General features: G+C 45.8%; 1 protein-coding gene and 1 pseudogene across 1 annotated transcript in view; one reads left to right on the plus strand and one right to left on the minus strand.

Annotated features, from left to right (window-relative positions):
* The window catches only part of LOC148142890 (uncharacterized), an 82,386-nt gene that overhangs the window by 18,217 nt on the left and 40,178 nt on the right, over nt 1–23,991 (minus strand). The gene's annotated exons all lie outside the window — the stretch shown is intronic.
* On the plus strand, nt 21,147–22,585 carry LOC148142891 (uncharacterized; annotated as a pseudogene).

The following is a 23,991-nucleotide window of genomic DNA, read 5'->3' on the forward strand; positions in this document are numbered from 1 at the left end:
ATGTATTTAGTCGATGAATCAAAACCATCCCAATGGCTGAAACAGCTGACACTCTAATGTTGGACAAGTGGGAAATATTTGCATCAGTTAACCAAAACTCTTCAGAATTCACATTCATGGGTACGCCAAGCCTCAGCATTAGGACCGGGGCATATTGGAGCTGAGATGGAAAGGCCCGTTCCTACTCCTGCTGGGTTACCCGGTCAGCAGTCAGGGTCAAGGGGAGGCCGCATGGACACACACAACACAATGCAAACGAGCGCCACCTCCTGGAGGAACACCAGAAGACCCCGTCAGAGACACATCTTCAGCCTTCATCCGTGAATGGCTCAGCCTGATTATTCTGCCTTTCACTGCACTCTTTCTTATCTTTCTTTCACGAACTATGTTTGATTGGGCCTGATAACCTCTAGTAAACAGAAATTACAGTTTAATACTTTTCTTTATGCACAGAAGGTCAACCATTCTAGCTGCTGGCTATGTGCCCATATCCCCATCCATCCCGAACTCGTACCAAGCGAGCCCTTATGTAGTTTGAGCGACTTGAAGCTTTCTTTCCCCCTGCCTTTGGAACTGCTCGATTGGAAATCAAAGTCACCCCACAGACAATCCTGTGCTCGGCTCAGTTCACTGTTGTGGCCCTCCTCTCCAGTGATCTCCCAGTTGCTGAGATTTCCCCTTCCTGATGAAACCCCTGATGATGATTCCCCTTCCTTGGAGCCTTCTGCCCCTGTCCTTACTGAACCCGAGGACTAACAGTCCGATCTCCAAACACTACCTCCTGACAATCCCCCTGGCTCTGGGTATAATCCCCCTTTTGCTGACACCCCCAATCTCCTCTTTTTAATAAAAAAGGAGAATTTGATCAAAATTGACACAAAACTGCGTGGAAGCCATTTTATCACAAAGCAATGTTTAGAGGAAAATGTAGCCTGTTAACATAATGCTGTCTGAGCCCTGGCAAAGGAATTCTGTTTTGATAGCCTGACCTTGGAGCTGCAGGCTGTCTCTGTTCCTCAGGCCATCATACTGTGCTGCTTCATAGAATGATGGATTGGTTATCTCTGTCCCTTATTAGTAATTCGAGCCTAGCTGAACCTGCAGTCTAAGAAAACATTCAGTTTTGCAGGCATTAGGAAGTGTAGGTCTGGACAATGTATGTGAACCTTACAACTGCCCCTCAGTTGCATAATTAATGGAGAGTGGGGCTTGTGTTTTACATAAAACTTGTAACATTCTGTATTTTATTGGAATACGTCGGATTTTGTTTTGAAATAAGAGGTATTCCCCATGGCAACGAATAAAGCTAGTCAATTGTCAAGGTCTCCTCTCCTGACTACTTTGCTTTAAATGATTTGACACACGAGTTACTTTGCCCCAACAATACTAATAGTTACATCTAGGGAGAGAGAATTCCTCAAATAGGGCACTCTCAAGATCCTGGGAGGCCCCTATTTCTGGTTTACTTCCTAATGAACAAACATTAAGCATTTATTTATTTCTGATTTTGTTTCATTTTTCTTGTTTGATTCCCTGCTCTGACTACACTCTGTGTCTGGATGGGTGACAGGCTGAGATTGTGGGTTGGCTTTCGATTGACTGAATGTTTTCTTGTTCTGGAAGCTGTAAAAGAGGCGTGAAAGCTTCAGCAGAAGTCCAGCAAAGCTGAGAACAGACCGACATCTTACTCTGTGGGAAGAGGGAGATCAGAGGACAGAGAAATCAGGCCCTGAAACCCGAGCTGACAGCAGACTACTGTGTGCTCAGTGCTTTGGTGAGCAGTGCCAACCCTCTGCCTTTACCTCGCTTCCCATCTGACTACACCTCAATATCCAGGATCCAATCCTTGCCATCCTGAAGCCATGTCTCTGTAAGGAGTCTCAGATCATAATTATTCACTTCAATGTGTGCAGTCAATTCATTCACTTTTGTTACAATGCAGCACACATTCAGACTCACCATGTATCATTTCAATTTTTGTGACATTAGTATTCAGTTTCGATTGCTGATACATTTCCTCTCCTTGTCCCTTTCTGTTGTTCTGATGTTCATTTTCCACATCACGACATTGCTCACCGGCCATGATTTGGATTCGCCATGCTAAATTGGCCACAGTGTCCAGGGATGTGCAGGTTAGGTGGGTTAGCCATGGGGAATGCAGGGTTATAGTTTCATAGTAATAGAAGCAGGAATAGGCCATTTGGCCCTTCCAACCAGCTCCGCCATTCATTAAGATCATGGCTGATCTATCCATTGTCTGAGCTCCTCCTCCCTGCATTGTCCCAACTACCCTTAATTCCCAGACTCAACAGAGACACTCAGCCTTGCAGCTGTACTGCTACCTGATAAACAAATTCTTTCCTTCCATGGGAATATCCTTCTCTTTGCAAGGACCTATTGCAAATTTATCAGCTGCTACCCAACACCGTCCAGACACTACGTCGCTGGGCAATGTGACTTAGTTACTCAATATCCTGCAATTAACAGTTTGCTAATTGTTAAATAACGGTAACCTATATAATCACATAACTCTTTGTTTCTCGTCGGAGTGACTTGTGACTATTAGGTCGACTTGGCTCTCCCCGTGAGCTCCCGAACAAACAGTCAATAACTCAAGGTTTGTGTGTCATGATTACTTATCCAATACTTATTGGACTACTACGAGCAAGTCACCCACAGCATAATCCACTTCCATCCCCAACATGGATCAAGAGGCCATACTTTTTTGCCAGACAAGTGAATGTATCAAGCTCAGGAAACAAAGCCTGTCAAACATTAACAGGCACAGATCTAAACCAACCTTTTCCAGAGTCCGTCCCTTCCCCTCGATTGACTTCCTTTTCCCCTCAGCTCCTACAAACCAACAGCTGAACCCAAGGATAAGAAAAGAAATGGGAAAGGGGGCGAGAAAAGAGAGTGCGGTACTCCAGATGTTAAACAGAGAAAGGAAGATGCAGTATGTACTGAAACTCAATCTTCATTCAGCGAGAGAAGAGCTTCAGAGGTTCATGGTCAAACTTCCGCATTCAGACAATGGCGGGGGTTTTAATTGGCAGGAGGACCAGGCCCCTTCCGGTCCTCCTTGGATTCCCAAAGGTTGGTCGCACCGTCCATCAGAACGACGAGGGACGGGGCCCCATTCCGATCTCACACATGAGCACCATGAACATTGCTCACAGCCGATAGAGCAGTATCTGGGTCGCATGGGATTGTGGGTAGGACATCAGCCATGAACGAGATGAAATAAAGAGTCCCATATGCCTTCTTAACGGTCCTTTTTCATGTGTTCATGACATACACGCCAGGAGACAATCTTTAATCGATTTTCAATTGATCCACTGAGTGAAACACTACAGATGTTTAACTCGAAACTCTATTTCCAATTCAGTATCAGTATATCGCTCTTTGTCCGTCCTCAAATAAGGACCAAATCATGCCTGCCTTGAAGAAGTTTTCCTCCTCTCTCTACAAGAATCTCAGGGAGTCCCTCTCCCACTGCAACTCCCAGGTCATTTCCTCTGCCCTGAAGCTCTTCAAACTTCCAGCTCAGCACAGTCCCCATGACTTGTCCGGACTTGTCCGACCTGCCTAGCTCCTTTTCCACCTATCCACTCCACCCTCTCCTCCCTGACCTATCACCTTCATCTCCTCCCCCACTCACCCATTGTACTCTATGCTACTCTCTCCCCAAAGCCACCCTCCCCTCGCTTATCTCTTCACGCTTCAGGCTCACTGCCTTTATTCCTGATGAAGGGCTTTTGCCTGAAACGTCGATTTCAAAGCTCCTTGGATGCTGCCTGAACTGCTGTGCTCTTCCAGTACCACTAATCCAGAACCAAATCAAAGCCCGACGTCTATTCCACCTGAACACTGATTTTTTTTTTAGTTTGCAGATGCCAACCATTTATTAAAAGTTATTCATGGTACATGAGCTTTGCTGGCTGGCCAGCATTTAGTTCCGCTTGAAAAGGTAATGGTGACCTGCCTTCTTCAACTGCTGTGGTCCACACGCTGTACGGTGACCCATAATGTCCTTACGGAGGGTATTCCAGGATTTAGACCCAGCAACACTGAAGGAACAGCAATATATTTCCAAGTCAAGATGGTGAGTGGCTTGGAGGGGTACTTGCAAGAAGTTGTGTTCCTAAGTATCTGTTGCCTGATCCTTTGAGATGGAAGTGGTTGTTGGTTTGGAAGGTATTTTCTAAGGGTCTTTGGTGAATTTCTGTGTTGTGTCTTGTAGATCATATGCACTCCTGCTTCTGAACAGTCGGGCAGAGGGAGTTGATGTATGTGGAGATGGTGCCAATCAAGCAGGCGACTTTGTCCTGGATGGTATCAAGTTTTTTGAATGTTGTTGAAGCTGCACCCATCCAAGCTGGTGGGAGAGTAGTCCGTTATACTATTGACTTCTGCCTTGTAGAAGATGGGCAGGATTTGGGGAGTTTCTTGCCACAATATTCCTGACCTGTTGCCTGCATTTGTTGCCATTCAGTCTGTTGTTAGTCTAATTCAGTTTCTGGTCAATGGTAAACCCCAAGGATGTTGATTGTGGGGTGTTTAGTGACAGTAACACTGTTGAATATCACGGGGCAGTGGTCAGATTATCTCTTTTGGGGATGAGTCATTGTTTGGCATTGGCGTGGCATAAATGTTACTTGTCACTCATCAGCCCATTGGATATTGTTAAGATCTTGTTGCATTTCAAACTGAACAGCTTCAGTTTGTGAGGAATTGTGAACATTGTGCAATTATTGGTGAATATCTCCACCTCTGACCTTATGATGGAAGAAGGTCATTGATGAAGATGGTTGAGCCTAAGACACTACCCCATGAATTCCTGCAGAGACGGTCCCGGAACTGAGATGACTGACTCCAACAACCACAGCCATCTCTCTGGGTGCCAGGTACACCTTAACAATTAAGATACATAACAATTATTTTAAAACAAATTGAAGGAATACATACGAGACACCCCTCTTCTGGGAGACGCTAGTGCAAGTTTTTCTGTTCCAGAAACAATCTGATAAATGTTTACTGTCATCAACTTTTTTGATCTTGGCCAGCCACAGCTCTCCCTGTCCATTCACCCCATTACCCACAGATCCCACTGTCTATTCTATCCACAGCGCCCCTTGTCCATTCTCTTTCCATCCCCAGCTTCTTGTCCATTCTCCCTCTATACTTCAAACAGCCTGTCCATTCTCTCTCACGTAACCCTCTGCAACCCTGTCATTTCATTCCTCACCCTCTGCCTTCTGACCAGTCCTTCTACACACCCTCTGCCCCATCTATTCTCTCTCCACCACACCTTCTGCCCCCATCTATTCTCTCGCCACACCCTCTGTCCCATTTCTATTCTTCCAGGCCTCCACCATCTCCTCTCTATCCATTCTCTCTCTCTCCCTCCCTCCCCCCACCATCTGCCATCCCCGCCCATTCTCTCTCCCCTGTTGTGGGGAAAAACACTAGGCTCGGATTCAGAATTGAGGTTCAATGACAGAGTTTATTGCACGAGAAAATACCGGGGCTCCGGGGAGAGAAAGGCACCAACCGAACAGTGTCAGCTGCGAGACTTCTCTCGACCTGGAGCACACGTCAAGAAACTTTTATACATCTTGTGATACAATCGGTCAGGGATGAGATTATTGTCTTTGTAACATGATTTGTTTATGGTAATCCTTGTAGAATTGTTGATAGTTTCGGTACAGTCTTTGTCAGTTCAGGCACAGCCTTTGTTAGTTTCCGCACAGTCGTTGTCAGTTTCAGTGCAGACATTGTCCATTTCAATGTCTGCATGGAAATCCATTGTTGTAGTAATGGGCGCTAATTGCTCTTCCTGAGAAGGGGGATTCCTGCAGCCCTGGCTATTAGCATTTGGTATTGAGTCTGTATCAAGCTGTTAGCACTTCTATAATGGGTGTTGGCTGGACCCAGACAATTCGGCGGACAGTGTTCTCTCCCCCACCCACCTTAAACTAATCACCTGGGTTGTGAGTCCATTGTGCTGGCATTCTGGTGGCCCCAGGCAGTATCTGTATCAGCTCTGCTGTTTCTCTCCGTATTGTCATCTGGCGGCCATCTTGTGTGTCAAGTTGGCCAACTGATGGCTCAGTGATCATCTTGTGTATCTGTGTGCCTAGTGTCACGTTGCCCTGTGCCATCTCCCACTTCTCCGCCACGCCCACTCTCTCTCCCCCGCCCAATCTCTCTATCAACCCCACTTATTCTCTCTCTCTGTCCCCCCCCCCCCACAGTTTCTCTCTGTCCCCCATCCATTCTGTCTCTTTTCTCCCCAGCCCCAACCACACCCTTCTTTTCTCATGCCTCGAACCAGCTTTGACCGCTGTATCAAGCCCTTCAAAGGACACACACACACACACACAGAAAATGGATGGTGATGACTCTACCTGGGAGTCGGGAGGGGTTAAAAATGGAGAAAGTGAGGACTGCAGATGCTGGAGATCAGAGCTGAAAATGTGTTGCTGGAAATGCACAGCAGGTCAGGCAGCATTTAAGGCTTTTGTCTGAAACGTCGATTTTCCTGCTCCCTTGGATGCTGCCTGATCTGCTGTACATTTCCAGCACCACTCTGATCTTGACTGTAAGGGGTGAATGGCCTAATGAAGTTGTTCCAACTATCTAGAAATAGCGTCACAGAGCACAGAAACATACCCTTCGGTCTATGCCGACCAGATATCCTGAATTAATCTAGTGACTCATTTGCCAGTATTTGGCCCCTTATCCCTCCGAATCTGTCCTATTCATATCCCCATGCAGATGCATTTTAAATATTATCATACGTACTAGCCTCCACCAATTCCTCTGGTTGACACGCACCACCGTCTGTGCAAAAAGGTTACCCCTCAGAAACCTTTCCCCTCTCACCCTAAACCCATGCCCTCCAGTTCTGGACTCGCCCCCCAACGTGGTGAAAAGACATACAAAAGTTGAGCAGCCAGACAGAATGCAAAAGCAATGAAGTGTCGAACCACAGCGAAAAAACAAATTGTGCCTCAACCCCTTTTTTACCCATTGGCATTTGGCCTCTTAAAATCTGACAGGAACACCAGCATCCCCAGTGAGCATTCTGCGCATGTTACCCGGTGTCAGCAACGCAGTGCGTATGCCCACCGGTATCAGCAAAACTCTGGCCATGCTCATCACGTTCCGCAAAAAAAGGCTCGCGACCTTCCTTTGATGGCCCAGAAGGGAACCCTGGAGGACCGGAAGGAGAATGGTCCTCCTGCCAATCAGAGCCACAGCATTGTCTGAATGCGGAAGTTGGACCATGAGTTTCTGAAGCTGCTACTCCTGCTCCTCTCTTTCTGAATCAACATTGAGCTTCACCCAGACTGCAAATTCCTTCCTCTGTCTAAGATCTGTGAGTACAGCACTCTCTTTTCTCGCCCCCTTTTCCGTTTCGTTTTCATTCTGGGATTCAATTGTTGATTTGCAGGAACTGAAAGGAAAGGGAGTGAACCCAGGGAGGGGACAGACTCTAGAAACATGGTCGAGGTCTGTGTCTCAATTGGCAAAATAGACAGGCAGGAGGCTGGAACGACACAGCAAACCAATAAGCATCAGGAAGTCGAGAAGTTGATGTTTTGGGTGTAACTCTTCTTCAGGACTGGGGATGGGTGATGGGGCAGGGGACTAAAGTGGGGATAAATGAAGACAGGGAGAGGTTACGGCCTGATGAGTCAATGGGTGAAAGAAATCAGGTTAATGAAAGGGAGAAGTGGAAATGAGGGGCACGGGGCTGAGAAGGGAGTCGGGGGATGGAAAGGGAGGTTATTTGAAATTGGAGAACTTGATATTGAGTCCCACAGGCTGTAGGCTGCCCGGGCGGAAGATGGGGTGTTGTTCCCCCAATTTGCGGTTTGGTTCAATGTGGCAATAGAGGAAGCCTAAGATGTTCTTGTCAGAAAGGGAGTGGGAAGGGGAATTAAAATAAGTGGTGATTGGGAGGTCTGGTCAGCCTCTGCAGACCCAGCTGTGATGTTCGCCAAACTGTTCCCTAAGTTTACACTGGGTCTTCCCAATGTAGATAAGACCACAATTTACAAACACGTGACAAATGCAGTATCTCAATGTGAAGTTATAGCCATTGCTGCGGGGAAAAAAAAGCAGAAAGGAGATGTATTGTTTAAATGGCGATATATTGGGATGTGGAGAAAGTGAGAACTGCAGATGCTGGAGATGAGAGTCAAAGTGTCGGGCTGGAAAAAGGCAGTAGGTCAGGCAGCATCCGAGGACCAGGAAAGTCGACATTTCGTTCCCGAGCACTTCATCAGGAATGATGTGTGGATGTGCAAAGGGACCTCAGCATCCTTCTACACCAGTCACTGCCAGTTGTCAGACAGGTGCAGATGAAGAGCTTTTGCCTGAAATGTCGATTTTTCCTGTTCCTCAGATGCTGCCTGACTGGCTGTGCTTTTCCAGCATCACTCTAATCTCGACTCTGATTTCCAGCATCTTCAGTCCTCACTTTTGCCTGGACAGGTGCAGCAAGCAATCAGCAAGGCAAGGGGAATTGCGTTCAGAAGTGGGGATGTCTTCCTGCGTTAGGGGGTCATTGAATATTATTCAAGGCTGAGTTCATCTGATTTTTGAACACCAAAGAAGTGGATGTTTCTGGGGGAAGGCAAGTAAATGATTTAACACCAGTATAGAACAGTTACAGAGTCAGACACCAACAAAACCAGACCCTTTAGTCAAACTAGTCTAAGGCCGACTCTCTTCACAAACTAAACTAATTCCACCTACCTGTGATTGGCACATATTCCTCCGAACCTTTCCTATTCATATACTTATCCAAATGTCTTTTAAATGTTGTTACTCAACCTGCATCCACATTCATTCCACATACAAACCACTCTGTGTAAAAAGAAAAGTGCCCCCCCCCCCCCCCCCCCGCCTTTTTAAAATCCTTTCTCCTCGAACCTTCAAATTTGCTGCCTAAACTTGAAACCCCCACCTTAGGGAAAGGATACCAGCGGTCACCTCATCTCTGCCCCTCGTGATTTTATAAACCTCTGTTAGGTCACCTCTAAACCTCCTGTAATCCAGTGAACAAGTCCCAACCTATTCATCTCGATGGTTGTGAATCTGCCGATAATCTGTTGAATGTTGGTGCAGGCTTGAAAGACCAAACAGCCGACTCCTGCTTCCAATGCACTGTGTGTGTGTCCAGGACAGCAAGAGAACATAAGGCATCGGAGCAGAAATTGGACCATTCAAGGTTTGCTCTGCCATTCAATCATGGCTGATAGGTTCCTCAGCCACATTCTCCCACTTCATCTCCGTAACCCTCCATCACCTTGAGACTCAAGAACGTCTCCATCTCAATCTTGAATATCCTCGGTGACCTGGCCTGCACAGCCTTCTGTGGCAGTGAATTCCATAGATTCACCGCTGTCTGGCTGAAGAAGTTTCTCCTTATCTCCATGCTGAAAGGTCTTCCCTTTACTCTAAGGCTGTGCCCACTGGTTCTAATCCCTCCAACCAATGGAATCACCTTTCCAAATTCCACTCTGTCCAAGCTGTTCAGTATTCCTTGTTTCAATTAGGTCCCCACCCCCTCTCCACCCTGAGTGTGGGCCTGTTAATCAGCATGAAGCAGACCCTTCAGGATGAGGTCCAGCAGGGATTAGGTTCAGCAAACTGAGAACGGAGAGAGGGTGTGTGGGGTGGAGATTTTCAACTTCAAAGGAATAAGAGAGGAAACAGAGTTCACTATGAATGAGAATTGATCAGGTGAGCTGATGGGCCAAGAAGTGGCAGTTTAGTTTAAGAGGTGTGTAGTTTGCATTTTGGTCAAGCAATCCAGGCAGGACTGACACCGTTAAGGGGAGTGTTGCAGAACAAAGGGACCTTGGAGTGCAGGTTCATAGTTCCTTGAAAGTGGAGTCACCGGTAGACAGGATAGTGAAGAAGGCATTTGGTATGCTTTCCTTTTTTGGTCAGAGCAGAGAGTACAGGAATTGGGAGGTCATGTTGCAGCTGTGTAAGTCCACATTTGGAAGACTGCATTCATTTCTGGTCTCCCTGTTATAGAAAAGATGTTGTGAAACTTTGAAAGGGGTCGGAAAAGATTTTTAAGGCTCCTGTCAGAGTTGGAGGGTTCGAGCTACAGGGAGAGACTCAAATGGCTGGGGATATTTTCCCTAGAGCACTGGAGGCTGAAGGGTGACCTTATAGACATTCGTAAGAGGCATGGATAGGGTGAATAACCAAGTTACTTTTGCCAAAGTAGAAAGGTCCAAACTAGAAAGTATATGTTTGAGGTGAAGAAGAATTTTAAAAGGCATTTGGATGGGTACATGAAAAGGAAGGGTTTTGAGGGATATGAGCCACATGCAGGCAAATTGGATGAGGTTGATTTAGGATATCTGTTTGGCCGGACACGTTGGACCAAATGGGCTGTTTCCGTGCTGTATGACTCTAATCTTTGGTGAAAGCAGAAGTGTGATTGTGAAGGCTGGAGTTTCAGAGCAGCTTTCAAAGATGTTTTGCCCTTAATGGGAATAGAAGAAGTTACAATGAAATCTTGCATTTGTGAGACAGCAACTGAATGAGTTGCATCCAGGATTTTGGTGGAAAGTGGGAATTCATTGCACTGTGGGGATGAAGCTCTACCTATTGAGTAATTTCTGCTGGTGAATGAAACCAGGCCTCAAGATTAGGAGGAGTAAATTTAGGACAGAGATGAGGAGGAACTGCTTTTCCTGGATAGTGGTGAATCTATGGAATTCTTTGCCCAAAGAAGCAGTAGAGGCAGCTTCATTAAGAATATTCAAGACACAGTTGGATGGGTTTTTGCAATGGTAGGGGAATTAAGGGTAGTTGGGATAATGCAGGGAGGAGAAGCTGAGAGAATGGATAGATCAGCAATGATCTTAATGAATGGCGGAGCGGCTGGATGGGCCAAATGGCCCTACTCCTGCTTCTATTACCCCGAAACTATAACCCTGCATTTCCCATGGCTAACCCACCTAACATGCACGTCCCTGGACATTATGGCCAATCCAAATCAAGGCCAGTGAGTAATGTAGTGATGTGGAAAATGAACATCAGAGAACAATTGAAAGGGACAAGAAGAGTAAATGTACCAGCAATCAAAACTAGATTCTAAAGATCACAAAAATTGAAACTAAAAATGGTGTGTCTAAATGTGTGCTGCATTGTAACAAAAGTGAATGAATTGACTACATACATTGAAGTGAATAATTGCAATCTGACACTCCTACAGAGGCATGGCTTCAGGATGACAAGGATTGGATCCTGAATATTGAGGGTGTCCTCAAATGGGAAGCTAGGTAAAGGTGGAGGGTTGGCACTGCTAATCAATGCACTGATCATTGTAGTCTGGTAGTCTGGTGTCAGCTCAGATTTCAGGTCCTGATTTCTCTGTCCTCTGTTGATCTCCCTGTTCCCTTCTACACCTTCTGGAACAATAAAACATTCAGTCAATCAAGCCCCAACCCACAATCTCCCAGCCTGTCAACATCCAGGCACAGTGTAGTCACAGCAGGGAATCACACAAGGAAAATGAAACCAAATTTGAAATAAATAGGTGCTTGTGTTTAATGTTTGTTCATTAGCAAGTAAACCAGAAATAGAGCTCTCCAGGGATTCTTATACTGCCCTATTTGAGGAATTCTCTTCCCCCTCATATCTAACTATTAGTACCCAGCTATGATTTACAACAATACTTACACCAACAGAAGTAAGGCATCTGTTCTCAAATAGGTAGAGACATACAGGATGGAAATAGACATTTTTCTCTCTCATGACCGCACCGCACTACACTTCACTTGCAGAGCTGGGCTAAAATGTCACTTTTTGTTATAAAACTTGAAGTTCTCTTGAGAAGGTGCCTGACAGGTAGTTCTGGGATTTGCATGTTAATGATGCCTGCAACCCAATCGAAAAGATGAAAGACTGAACAATCCAGGTTTGTTCAACATGTCATTTCAATGACATGGACACTGTCCTGTTTTTCCATAAATTCTATGTCTTATGACCTTATTCTTGACAACCACCTAATGAAGGAGCAGCGCTCCAAATGCTAGTGCTTCCAAACAAACCTGTTAGTCTCCAACCTGGTGTTGTGTGATTTTTAACTTTATCCATGTTAGGGGGGGATTTGCAATACAAAATTATCCATGGTGTGTAGGGATGTGCAGGTTAGGGTGGATTGGCAGTTCTAAATTACCCATAGTGCCCAGGGATGTGCAGGTTAGGTGCATTAGTCAGGAGCGTTAGTATTGTTAGAAACAAGTTTAATAAAATTTAGACGAGACCACCAAAACTGGAAACAAGATAATTTATTCTACGATCTTGCAAGAAAGGGCATCAAATGCAGAAGCAAATGAGCAAATTAGAACTTAGGTTAGTGTACAGTTGAGCTGAGTGAGGGCATCTCTCCAGACTTCTAATTACCCAATCTCTCTTACTGTACCAGACCACTGAGGAGAAAGTGAGGTCTGCAGATGCTGGAGATCAGAGCTGAAAATGTGTTGCTGGAAAAGCGCAGCAGGTCAGGCAGCATCCAGGGAACAGGAGAATCGACGTTTAGGGCATAAGCCCTTCCAGACTACTGCCCAGCTGCACTCCACCCTTATTACTTCCCCCTTCCCCAGGTTGGCAACCTTCCTTTCTGTAAATGCTGACACATACATTTATTTTGTCAAGATCTGGTTTCACATTTTGTATCAATTCTGCTGGTACATTCCATCCTCGGACATTTCATTAACTTGTATCGTTTTGTATAGCTCAAACATTTCGGTTATCTCAGCTTTTTGCTGAAAGCATAACTTTACAAAAAGAACTTTTTGTTATAGTAATTACACACCAAAGTTAGCATTTAATTAACCACAATTATACACTAAATTCACTAAAGTCCCTAAATACCTGCAGGGTTAATAGTTCTCTTGCTGTACCCCTTTTCTGTATGCTTTTTCTATATCAGCAAAAATATACTTTACCCATTTCTAACAATTCCCCCATTTCTTTTCTTAACCATTTGTTGTTTTTGCAATCTTATTTTCTGCCCTATTTTCACCCTATGGTATCGAGGTTCACAATCTAGTCATTCCTGTCCTTCTAAGTTTGTACCATTATTGGTTGTTGTCCTCCCAAAGACATTACCAGCTTAGTCATTATCCATTTTAACACATTAAACCCCTATCAGTAAACCTACAATTATTAGTAGCACATAAATGCCTAAATTCACTAACCGTTTTCCCACCCGGTCAATCTCCAGTTACCCCATCCCCATCCTTCATCTTTTCGGAGTTCATCTTCAATTTCTCTCATATTGCTTATCTTTTTCTTTACTATTTCTGCCTTATCTTCCACTATGGAAGAGGTGTCTGGGATGAAGGTGCAGCATTCTTTACCAATCAGAGCACAGGTTCCCCCTTTTTCGGCCAAAAGATAGTCTAAAGCCATTCGATTCTGTAAAGCTGTCAGTCTTGTGGCAATCATTTCAGTGGTTATGGCCGAGTTTCTCCCATCGCGCCGGTGGTATCATTAATTAAATTTTCAAGGGCAGCTGCTATTTCTGTATTTCCACCCCTGCCCTTGTAGTGCCGTAGTTTGGGAGTAGTGTCCACAGTAGACGGTCTCCTTCTGAGACCTCTCTGGTCTTGCGTCTTATCCCCCCTTCCTTTCTCAGGTTGGGCTCATGCTTTTCTATTCGGAGGTGAGGGACTATATAAGCGAGGTAACAGCAGCCACTCTAACCTTTCTGGTTTTGGGGAAGTGTTTCGTCAACTTCATAACATGACACATTTGATCACACGAACATATTTTTCCCCGGGATGGATAGGCCTTCAGACCGCATACCCAATATGTTCCGTTTAATATTCGGGAAGTGGTCATGGCAATGGCTTGACTGGTATGGACACAAGATGATTTTCCCAGTTGGAAAGGTGCAGATCATTCTGATTACAGAAACAGGTGGTATTTACTGCTCCTTTCGGTGGGGAAATTCTAAGACTATCAATAGGGCCCTGATTTTTCGGGGCTGGCCTTGGGAACCATCCCACAAAGTTATATTTGCTCCTTTCAGATCTCCACTTTGTATTATTTGAACCCACATCAAATTATTGTACATCATACACTTTTTTTAGTGAGCAATATTACTGAGGGGGGGATTCCAGATTCGCCATGGTGTGGGACCTCTGCACAGACCCAACAGTCGGCAAGTCCCTCTTGTTTAGCATAATTCTGGCACAGTGTAGTGAAGTGATTTTTCGCTTTTCCTTGAATAGTTAGTACTACTAACGTTACAATACTATACCAGTATCTACCCATCTCTGAACTCTGCCTACTGTCCTGTCTTAACATTTTAGGTGTCACACAGCCCTTACAATCAATAACAATATATATATATATATATATATCAGCAAACGTTAAAAGAGTCTTTTGTCTCCGTTCATTCTTTCTTTCTTAACTTTCAGAGGGTTGTCTGTAGGATGAGCGTGCCACTCCGCCTTTGGGGCATTCACAGGACCTTTAACGCGAGTGTGATGACTCCACCCTTTCTCAGCAGTCCGAATAGCAGTTTCACTAGTCAGGAGGGTGAGGAATGGTCCCTCCCAGCACGGGTGCAGTTTGGTATCTTTCCAGGTCTTGATCAGGACCCAATCACCCGGTTGTATTCGATGTACTGCAAACTTGAGTGGCAGTGTCTGTACCAACAGGCCTTTATTCCTAAGAATAGACAAAGAAGAGCCGAGCGCCACAGTATAGTTCTTTAAAAACTTATCATTGAACTCTGACCAGCCGTTAGGCAGTCTTTCAGCCTCGATAATGCTTCCCTCTATCCTGTCTACTACAGTATATTCATTGTGCTTTTTACCCTCAATCAGCCGGGAGGACCCATCGATAAACAACCGAGCTCCCGCATGCAACGGTACGTCTCTTAAGTTCATTCGCACTTTAGTCTGATATTCAGTAATATCAAGGCAGTCATGTTCTGGATTGACAGGGGCTACCCCCCTCTCTCCGCCACAGAAATGCAGTTGGATTCAAGCAACTGTCTGTGACTAACACAAGGTCATTCTGTTCTATTAAGATTGTCTCATATTTCAAGATCCTGGAGTCTGTGAGCCATTGTCCTGCATTCTGATTTAAGAATTCTTTGCCTTTTACTCCAGAAACCTTGAGACCTTTGTTAGTTAATTTAACATGGGCGGCACGGTAGCACAGTGGTTAGCACTGCTGCTTCACGGCGCCAGAGACCCGGGTTCAATTCCCGCCTCAGGCGACTCTCTGTGTGGAGTTTGCACATTCTCCCCGTGTCTGCGTGGGTTTCCTCCGGGTGCTCCGGTTTCCTCCCACAATCCAAAAAAAAATGTGCAGGGGTTAGGTGAATTGGCCATGCTAAATTGCCCGTAGTGTTAGGTGAAGGGGTAAATGTAGGAGAGTGGGTCTGGGTGGGTTGCGCTTCGGCGGGTCGGTGTGGACTTGTTGGGCCGAAGGGCCTGTTTCCACGCTGTAAGTAATCTAATCTAATCTAAACACCGCTAGGTCTAAAGCTTAGGGATGATCGTTCTGCTCCCGTATCCACTAAAAATACTGTTTCCTCTCCTTCAGGTCCCACCTTTAAATTTATCAAGGGTTCCCGGTGGGTCACAGGAGGAGGGAACCCCTGCCTCCCCTAATCTTCATCAAAAATCATCAATGATACCGCTTCTCTTTGTCGTCCTAACCTTGGACATTGTCTATCGTAATTTTTCAACCGCTGCAACCATTATTTTAGCTTTTTGTTTTTGTTTTCGTTTCTCCTCTTCCCTTTTCACATACACTTTCTGTGCCTCATATCGCAGATCATCTATCTGTTTTTCACTCCAGCCTTCTAATTTCTGTAATTTCTTTTGTATGTCCGGCTATGATTTAGTCACAAATTGGACCTTTAAAAGTCCCTGTGCTACCGGATCATCGGGATTCATTCCCGAATATTTTCTAGTGGCTTATTTTAATCCCTGTAAAAAGGATGACAGGGCTTCCTCCTTTTCCTGTCTTACTTGAAAAGCTTTAAAAAACTTCTGAGATTTAGGTGCTGCTTCTTTAATACCCAAAATGACCATTTCTCGTAAGTCCCTCATTTTTCCTCTATCATGTTCATCCATACCCTTCCAATGTGGGTCCACATTGGGGAATTTGTTTTTGGCTGGTATCACTCCCTCACCCACCGGATGTCTCTTTTCCATTCCCTCAGAGCAGCTCTTCTAATCATGCCCCTTTCTTCTCCTGACCGTACCTGATGTGGGGTGCTGACTACTAAGGCTCCCCTAAAAGTAAGTTTCCGACTCTCCTCTACCAATAAGGCTATTGCTACCACTGCCTGCACACACACTGGCCAGTAATGTAGTTTTCCATTCTTTAATTAACAATGAATTAATGCAGTCATGTTTTAAATTAACCATGAATCAATAAGACAGGTCACTGAGAATGTATGAAGGAATCCTGCCAATTAATATTGATTCAGGCTAACACAATTGAATTATTATAAATATTAATTATTAATTATATATTTTTGCTCAAGCACATTCATTTATAAGAACCTCAACAGATTCAATAGCACCTTTTGCAGTTAATCAAATCCCCAATTTGGTGGCAATATCTCATCATGAACGCAAAACTGATTCTTCGTGCCTCTCATCACAAAACTGTTGCCATAATCCAATTAACTTTTGTTTTTGTTCCCACTCCCTTGGGCTTAAAATTTAAGGATGACCTTGCTGTCCCCATATTGACTAGGAAAACTACGTCCTCTTTGTAAGGTCCCATCTTTAAATTTATCAAGGGTTCCTGGTGGGTCCCCGGGGGAGGAACTCCTGACACCCCTATTTTTCATCAAGGTTCATAAACGACACTGCCTTTACTTCCGTTTTCGGATCTGGACACTCTCTCTTAAAGTGACCTGTCTTTCCACAGTAATAACATCCTGCCTGTGGGGATTTCCACTTTGATCCTTGTTCCTGTCTACCAGCCCCCTTAACATCTCCTCCCCGATCCTTTCTCCTCCCTTTTGTAACATCTCCTCACCCAATGTTTTGTTTAAACCTTGATTCTTTTAAAGAAATATTGCAATTTTTCTTGCTCCCTGTAATCTCAAATACAATTTATCAATTGATGCTTGCTTTTCTTTAAAGCCTGTTCCTAACTATACATTTTGGAATCTTACTTGTAAATATATATTTATATATTATAAATTCTTTTATTCAGTGTTTAATATTCAAAATGCAAAATGCACACAGTTCCGAACTCTGAAATCCACCACAATCACCCGGTTCCAGTCCCCTGATTCAAATCCAAAACTAGTCCTCCCAAGTAGTCCTGACCAGTCATTGCTCAATTACAATGCTATAGGTCGTGAAATAACCAGAGCTGCCTTAAAAGGATTTGTCTATTCAAGTTAAAACTTCAACTGTCCTCCATAAATCGCTTTTATGTAAGGATAAAAGGGATTAGTTAGAAACTGATAGTCAGGCAGTCATGACCTGTAAAAAGAACATTTTATTTCATAATCTTGCAAAATCCTTAACCTTAAAAGAAACGATGTTAAAATTTCCATAATAGAAATCAGACTCAAAACAGTCCCGGATCTCAAGCTCCAGGGAACATTCAATCACCAACAAACAAATGTGCATTCACACTGAATCACAAAGGGATAAACTTTCTCCTCGCTGTACAGCTCTTTTCTCTCTCTCACACACACACACACACACACAGACACCATGTCTCACAGACACTTTGAGTTTCCCGCAACGACTCCTCTAGCTTTTGAATATTTTTCTGGGCATCTGCCATAAGTTAGCTACGAAGTGCACCCTCAGTAGCCCTTCAGCTACTAGCCCTTCTGATACGAAGCATGATCTGATTCCTCCTGACTGTAAGGCTGTTTTTCATTGACATTTAATCTTTTTGTTTTTTATCCTTTCCTCGCGTCCGAGGATTGTACTTCCAATCTCTTAACATTTTTCCTCAAGGACTGTCCATTGGGATGTGGTCCTCGAACGTCCCTCTCATGTCCCCTTCTACATCTAAATTGCTATTCTTATTTCCCATTTTAATACTCGGCCGTTTTCTTTATATAATTTCAATTAACCTCTCTGAAGTTCGGTGTTACCTTCTTCCACACCCACTTCGGGGTCCTAATCTCCGCGTGGGGGTTTCCCTTCTTAATAACCCGTCTAAGGCTGGGTAATCGAATCAGTTAGACACCTTACTTGTTAGATTAACCTAGCCAATTAAAGACCTTTATTCTCTATTTTTTTAAGTTGCCAATTCCCCCGTACTTCTCGTACGGAACCAACCACCAAGGTAATACTTAAAGGTCAATTTTCATACCTTGGTCTGTGCACATATGTTACTTGGTCGAATGCGCACCCCGTCCCGCGGCAATACCAGACAGCAAAGTATGTTGTCAATCGAGGTCGCCCGAAATTTACCTTTACCCGGGTCTTATGTACACAAGAGTAACCTGACTGAACCACCACGTCTTACTGCCCTTCGCACTGCGGCGAAACAGCAAGTAATGCTGCAAATCCTGGCCGCCCGCGAATGTGGGTCTTAAGTCCATAAGAGTTACCCGACCAACCCGCCGTGTCTTAGTGCGCCTCGCTCGTGGCAAAGACTGACAACAAAACAAAACCCGCTGCCTACCCCAGTCACCCAGATAATACTTATTTAAGACCTTTTTCTTACCCGGGTCTTGTGCACAAGAGTTACCCGACCGACCACGCTGCATCGCGTCTGCCCGTCCTGTCTCCAGGGTCTCCCAGTCCGGATCACACTCGCCCAGAGCTGCCTCGGCAACAAGGGGAAACTAGAGATCGCCGAAATCAGCGAGGTGCACCTTCTCCGTTTCTCCAAGAATGCCGAGCGTTCGGAGCTTGGGATCCTGGAACACGCCCCCAAATCTTTTAGAAACAAGTTTAATAAAATTTAGACGAGACCACCAAAACTGGAAACAAGACAATTTATTCTACGATCTTGCACGAAAGGGCATCAAATGCAGAAGCAAATGAGCAAATTAGCACTCAGGTTAGTGTACAGTTATACCCTTTGAGCTGAGTGAGGGCATCTCTCCAGACTCCTAATTACCCAATCTCTCTTACTGTACCAGACCACTGCCCAGCTGCACTCCACCCTTATTACGTCCCCCTTCCCCAGGTTGGCAACCTTCCTTTCTGTAAATGCCGACACATACATTTATTTTGTCAAGATCTGGTTTCACACTTTGTATCAATTCTGCTGGTACATTCCATCCTCGGACATTTCATTAACTTGTATCGTTTTGTGTAGCTCAAGCATTTCGGTTATCTCAGCTTTTTGCTGAAAGCATAATTTTACAAAAAGAATTTTTTGTTATCGTAATTACACACCAATGTTAGCATTTAATTAACCACAATTATACACTGAAAAGTCCCTAAATACCTGCAGGGTTAATAGTTCTCTTGCTGTACCCCTTTTCTGTATGCTTTTTCTACATCTGCAATAACAACACTTTACCCCATTTCTAACAGTTTTGAGCAAAAAGGCTAGGGGAATGGTTGAGGGTGAGTTACCCTTTGGAGGGTCGGTGTGGACTCATTGCGCCGAGTGGCCTGCTTCTACACTGGGGATTCTCTGAAGGGAAGGAATTTCTGCAAACTGTGCAGGGCAGCGCAGGCGGAGTGCGGGGTCCCGCTTCCGGCCGAGCCCCGCATCTCGTCCCACCCCTTTCTCTTGCCACGTCTCCCATACCCTCCCCCACCCCCGACCCATTGATGGCGTCACAATGCGCGGAAGTGGCCCTGTCAGTTTCAGAGTGAAACTCCCTCCCTCTGGAGGAACTGTTCATCCTGGAAAGGCGAGAGAGGGGAGGGGTGAAAATCTGTTCACTTGTAGCAGCTGGAGTGAATCCAGGGAGGGAGCAGATTCTGCAAACTCAGCTATGTGTATTAATGACCTGGGCGAGGAGGGATGGAAGGATGGGGTGGGGCTGTTTTCCCCAGAGTCTGAAGGGTGACATTACAGACGTTTTATAGAATCCTGAGGGGCATGGATAGGGTCAATACTCAAGGTCTTTTCCTTCGGATGGGGGAGTCCAGAACGAGAGGGTAATAGGTTTCCGGTAAGGCCGGGGTGGGGAGATGTAAAAGAGATCTTAGGGGAAACGTTTTTGATGGAGAGGGTGGTGCAGTTATGGAATGAGCTGCCAGATGAGATGGTGGGTTCTGGTACAATTCCAGCAGTTAAAAGGCACTTGGATGGGTGTATGAATACGAAGGGTTCAGTGGATCAGGGCCAAGTGATGGCAAATGCGACTGGAGTCATAGAGATGTACAGCACGGAAACAGATCCTTTGGTTCAACTCATTCTTGCCGAACAGATAGCCAACACAATTTAGTCCCAGCTGCCAGCCCCCGGCCCATATAGGGGCCAAGTGATGGCAAATGTGGCTAGATTAATGTAGGATATCTGGTCAGCTCGGACAAGTTGGGCCAAAGGGTCTGTTTCCGTGCTGTATGACTCTAATTATATTTGGTGAAAGCAGAAGTGTGGTTGTGAAGACTGGGCTTTCAGAGCAGCTTTCAAAGATGTTTTGCCCTGACTGGGAGCAGAAGAGTTTCACTGAAGTGTGTCGGTGTTAATTCCTTGATGTCTCAATTTGCTCCCACCTTCCTGGGGACGTTAACCATTTTGTTCCACAAATAGCTGCATTGCAGGTTACCCCATGAATTGACACACTTATGTTTGCTTCCCAGAATCAGACCTGCTCACTGTCAACTGTATCCCAGTGTTGTGGAGTTATCCAAAATGCAGAGAGATGGCAGTCTTGACGTTTTTGCTTTTCTGCCCCTTTAAGATTCTGAATTAGCACCTTCAGGGAATTAGTTAGAATGGAGTGAGAACAGAGGGGGAGAGAGAGTGGGATGGTGCTTTCAATTTTGTGGAATAACAAAAGAAAAGAATATTCCACAGAAAGTAGAATTCCTTGTTCAGAATTTCTACTCTGCACTGACAGTGATGGCTTTTGTAATCTCTTTTTACAGAGCATTTGAAGATCTGAAGATGGAAGTTTCAAAATCAACAGATGAAGGCCTTATGCCCAAACTGTTGACTCTCCTGCTCCTCAGATGCTGCCTGACCTGCTGTGCTTTTCCAGCGCCACACTTTCTGACTCTCCAGCGTCTGCAGTCCTCACTTTGACAGTCACTCAATCCATCGGGATTGCAACCGTTTTCAATTATGATTCTGTGAGAAGTAGCAAAGCGTTTTGGTTCCTGTTTGAGTACGTTTTCAGCATCAGTGGGACTGGATGAGAGACCCTACCATTGCAGTGCACTGAGTGTGGAGCCTGAAGCAGTTATATGGCCTGGAAAGAGGAATTCACTGTGGGAAATAGGCTCTGCACACGTTTGTGTGTGGCTGAAGCTCCGGCCATGGAGAAACCAGAAGAATCCCGCCCCGTGGAGAAACCGTGGAAGTGTGGCGACTGCAAAAAAGGCTTCAGTTTCCCGTCTGCCCTGGAGACTCATCGGCACAGCCACACTGGGGAGAGGCGATTCCCCTGCCCTGTCTGTGGGAAGGGCTTCAGCGATTCCACCAACCTCCACACCCACCAGCGGGTCCACATGGGGGAGAGGCCCTTCAGCTGCCCTGAGTGTGGGAAGGCCTTTTCCCAGGCCTCCAACCTCCACACCCACCAGCGAGTCCACACAGGGGAGAGGCCCTTCAGCTGCCCTGAGTGTGGGAAGGCCTTTACCCAGGCCTCCAACCTCCAGACCCACCGGCGAGTCCACACGGGGGAGAGGCCCTTCAGCTGCCTCGAGTGCGGGAAGGCCTTCAGGAATTCCTCCCACTTGCTGACCCACCAGTGGGTCCACACGGGGGAGAGGCCCTTCAGCTGCCCTGAATGTGGGAAGGCCTTCAGCAATTCCTCCCACCTGCGGAGCCACCAGTGGGTCCACACAGGGGAGAGACCCTTCAGCTGCCCCGAGTGTGGGAAGGCCTTCAGTAATTCCTCCCACCTGCTGAGGCACCAGCAGGTCCACACCGGGGAGAGGCCCTTCAGCTGCCCTGAATGCGGGAAGGCCTTCAGTAATTCCTCCACCCTGCTGAGGCACCAGCAGGTCCACACGGGGGAAAGGCCCTTCAGCTGCCCTGAGTGCGGGAAGGCCTTCACCAATTCTTCTAACCTGCTAGGCCACCAGCAGGTCCACACTGGGAAGAGGCTGTTCCCTTGCACAGAGTGTGGGAAGGCCTTCAGGTATTCTTCTCATTGCTGACCCACTGGCGGGTCCACACCGGGGAGAGGCCCTTCAGCTGCCCCGAGTGTGGGAAGGCCTTCAGGCATTCCACTAACCTGCTGACCCACCGGCGGGTCCACACAGGGGAGAGGCCGTTCCCATGCCACGAGTGCGGGAAGGCCTTCAGCAATTCCTCTAACCTGCTGAGGCACCAGCAGGTCCACATGGAGGAGAGGCCCTTTCGCTGCCCCGAGTGCTGGAAGGCCTTCACCTGCTCCTCCTACCTGCGGAGCCACCAGCGAGTTCATGTGCCATCGCAGGGGGATTGAAGGAATGACGGCCAAGTGCCATTATCGACTGGACTATCAACCTGTTTCCGGGGACTCTCGGGTTCGATTCCGACCGCAGCAGATGGTGGAATTGGAATTTAGTCAGAAATCTGGAGTTCAGAATCTAACGGTGAAACTATTGTCCGTGGGGTGGGGGTGGAAGAAAACTCCCACCTGATTCACGCAGTTCTTTTTTAGGGAGAGGATTCACTCAGTCGTCCCAGCTGCATCCTTTACCTGATCTGGCCTACACGTGACTCCAGATCCACAGCTGTATGATTGACTCTGCACTGTCCATCCAACTTACTTGGACACAGGATACGGGTTGAAAATGCTGAGTGAGGCAATAATTTCTCCGGGTTAAGGATGTACCAAGGATCCAATTACAAAGGGCAACTTGGTGGTGACCGATAATGAAGAAAGTGAGGGGTTGGAGGGAGTGTGTGCACTTTGACTGTGAGCTGTTTTTAAAACATTGCTACTTTTTCTGTGCCTTTCTGCTGGGAGATTCTGAAGCTGTAACAAAGTTGGGTCGCAATAAAGATTACCTGAACTTCACGCCAAGTTCAGACTCTCATTGAAAGCTTTGAATTGCAACCAGGTTTTTGTTTTAAAACTGCTCATTTCTTACAGGTGAAAGTGAGAACTGCTGATGCTGGAGATCAGAGTCAAGATTAGAGTGGTGCTGGCAATGCACAGCAGGTCAGGCAGCATCCAAGGAGCAGGAAAATCTACATTTTTCAGGCAATGTTGATTTTCCTGCTCCTCAGATGCTGCCTGACCTGTTGTGCTCATTTCTGACAGTCTCTTGTACTATGTTTCCAATGTTGTGTATTGGTTGCAGCAGTGAATGAGTAGCCAGTATTGTTAGAAATTATGAATTTTTCAGGAGTGCGGGAACTACATCATCCCATTGTCATTGTACAGTTTCCTGGCATCACTGGGAGGTGTGGGCTGTGTCGACTGGAAATGATGTGGAGGTGCCGATGTTGGACTGGTGGGGTGGATAAAGTTAAAAATCACACAACACCAGATTATCTTCCTTCTGGTTTATTTGGAAGCACTGGCTTTTGGAGCGCTGCTCCTTCATCAGGTAGCTGCGGAGCAGAATCATAAGACACAGAATTTATAGCAAAAGCTGACGGTGTCATGCAACTGATAAGATATTGAACAAATCTAGATTGCGGATTAGTCTTTCATCTTTAACCATGGGTTGCAGGTTTCAGTTCATTAATATGTAAACCCCAGAACTACTTTTAATTCACCTTCTCGAGATGGTTTAAGGTTTTATAAAAATAGGTGACGTCTCAGCTCAGATACTGCATAAAAGGTGTGAGGTTCGAGTCTGTATCCCAATCTTGAATCAGATTGGTTCTATTAACCAAAGTAGGAATTTATAAAATATT

The sequence above is a fragment of the Chiloscyllium plagiosum genome, unplaced genomic scaffold (assembly GCF_037043375.1).
Source record: "Chiloscyllium plagiosum isolate Xiang-an unplaced genomic scaffold, Cpla_swu_hap1 HiC_scaffold_27, whole genome shotgun sequence".
NCBI lineage: Eukaryota > Metazoa > Chordata > Chondrichthyes > Orectolobiformes > Hemiscylliidae > Chiloscyllium > Chiloscyllium plagiosum.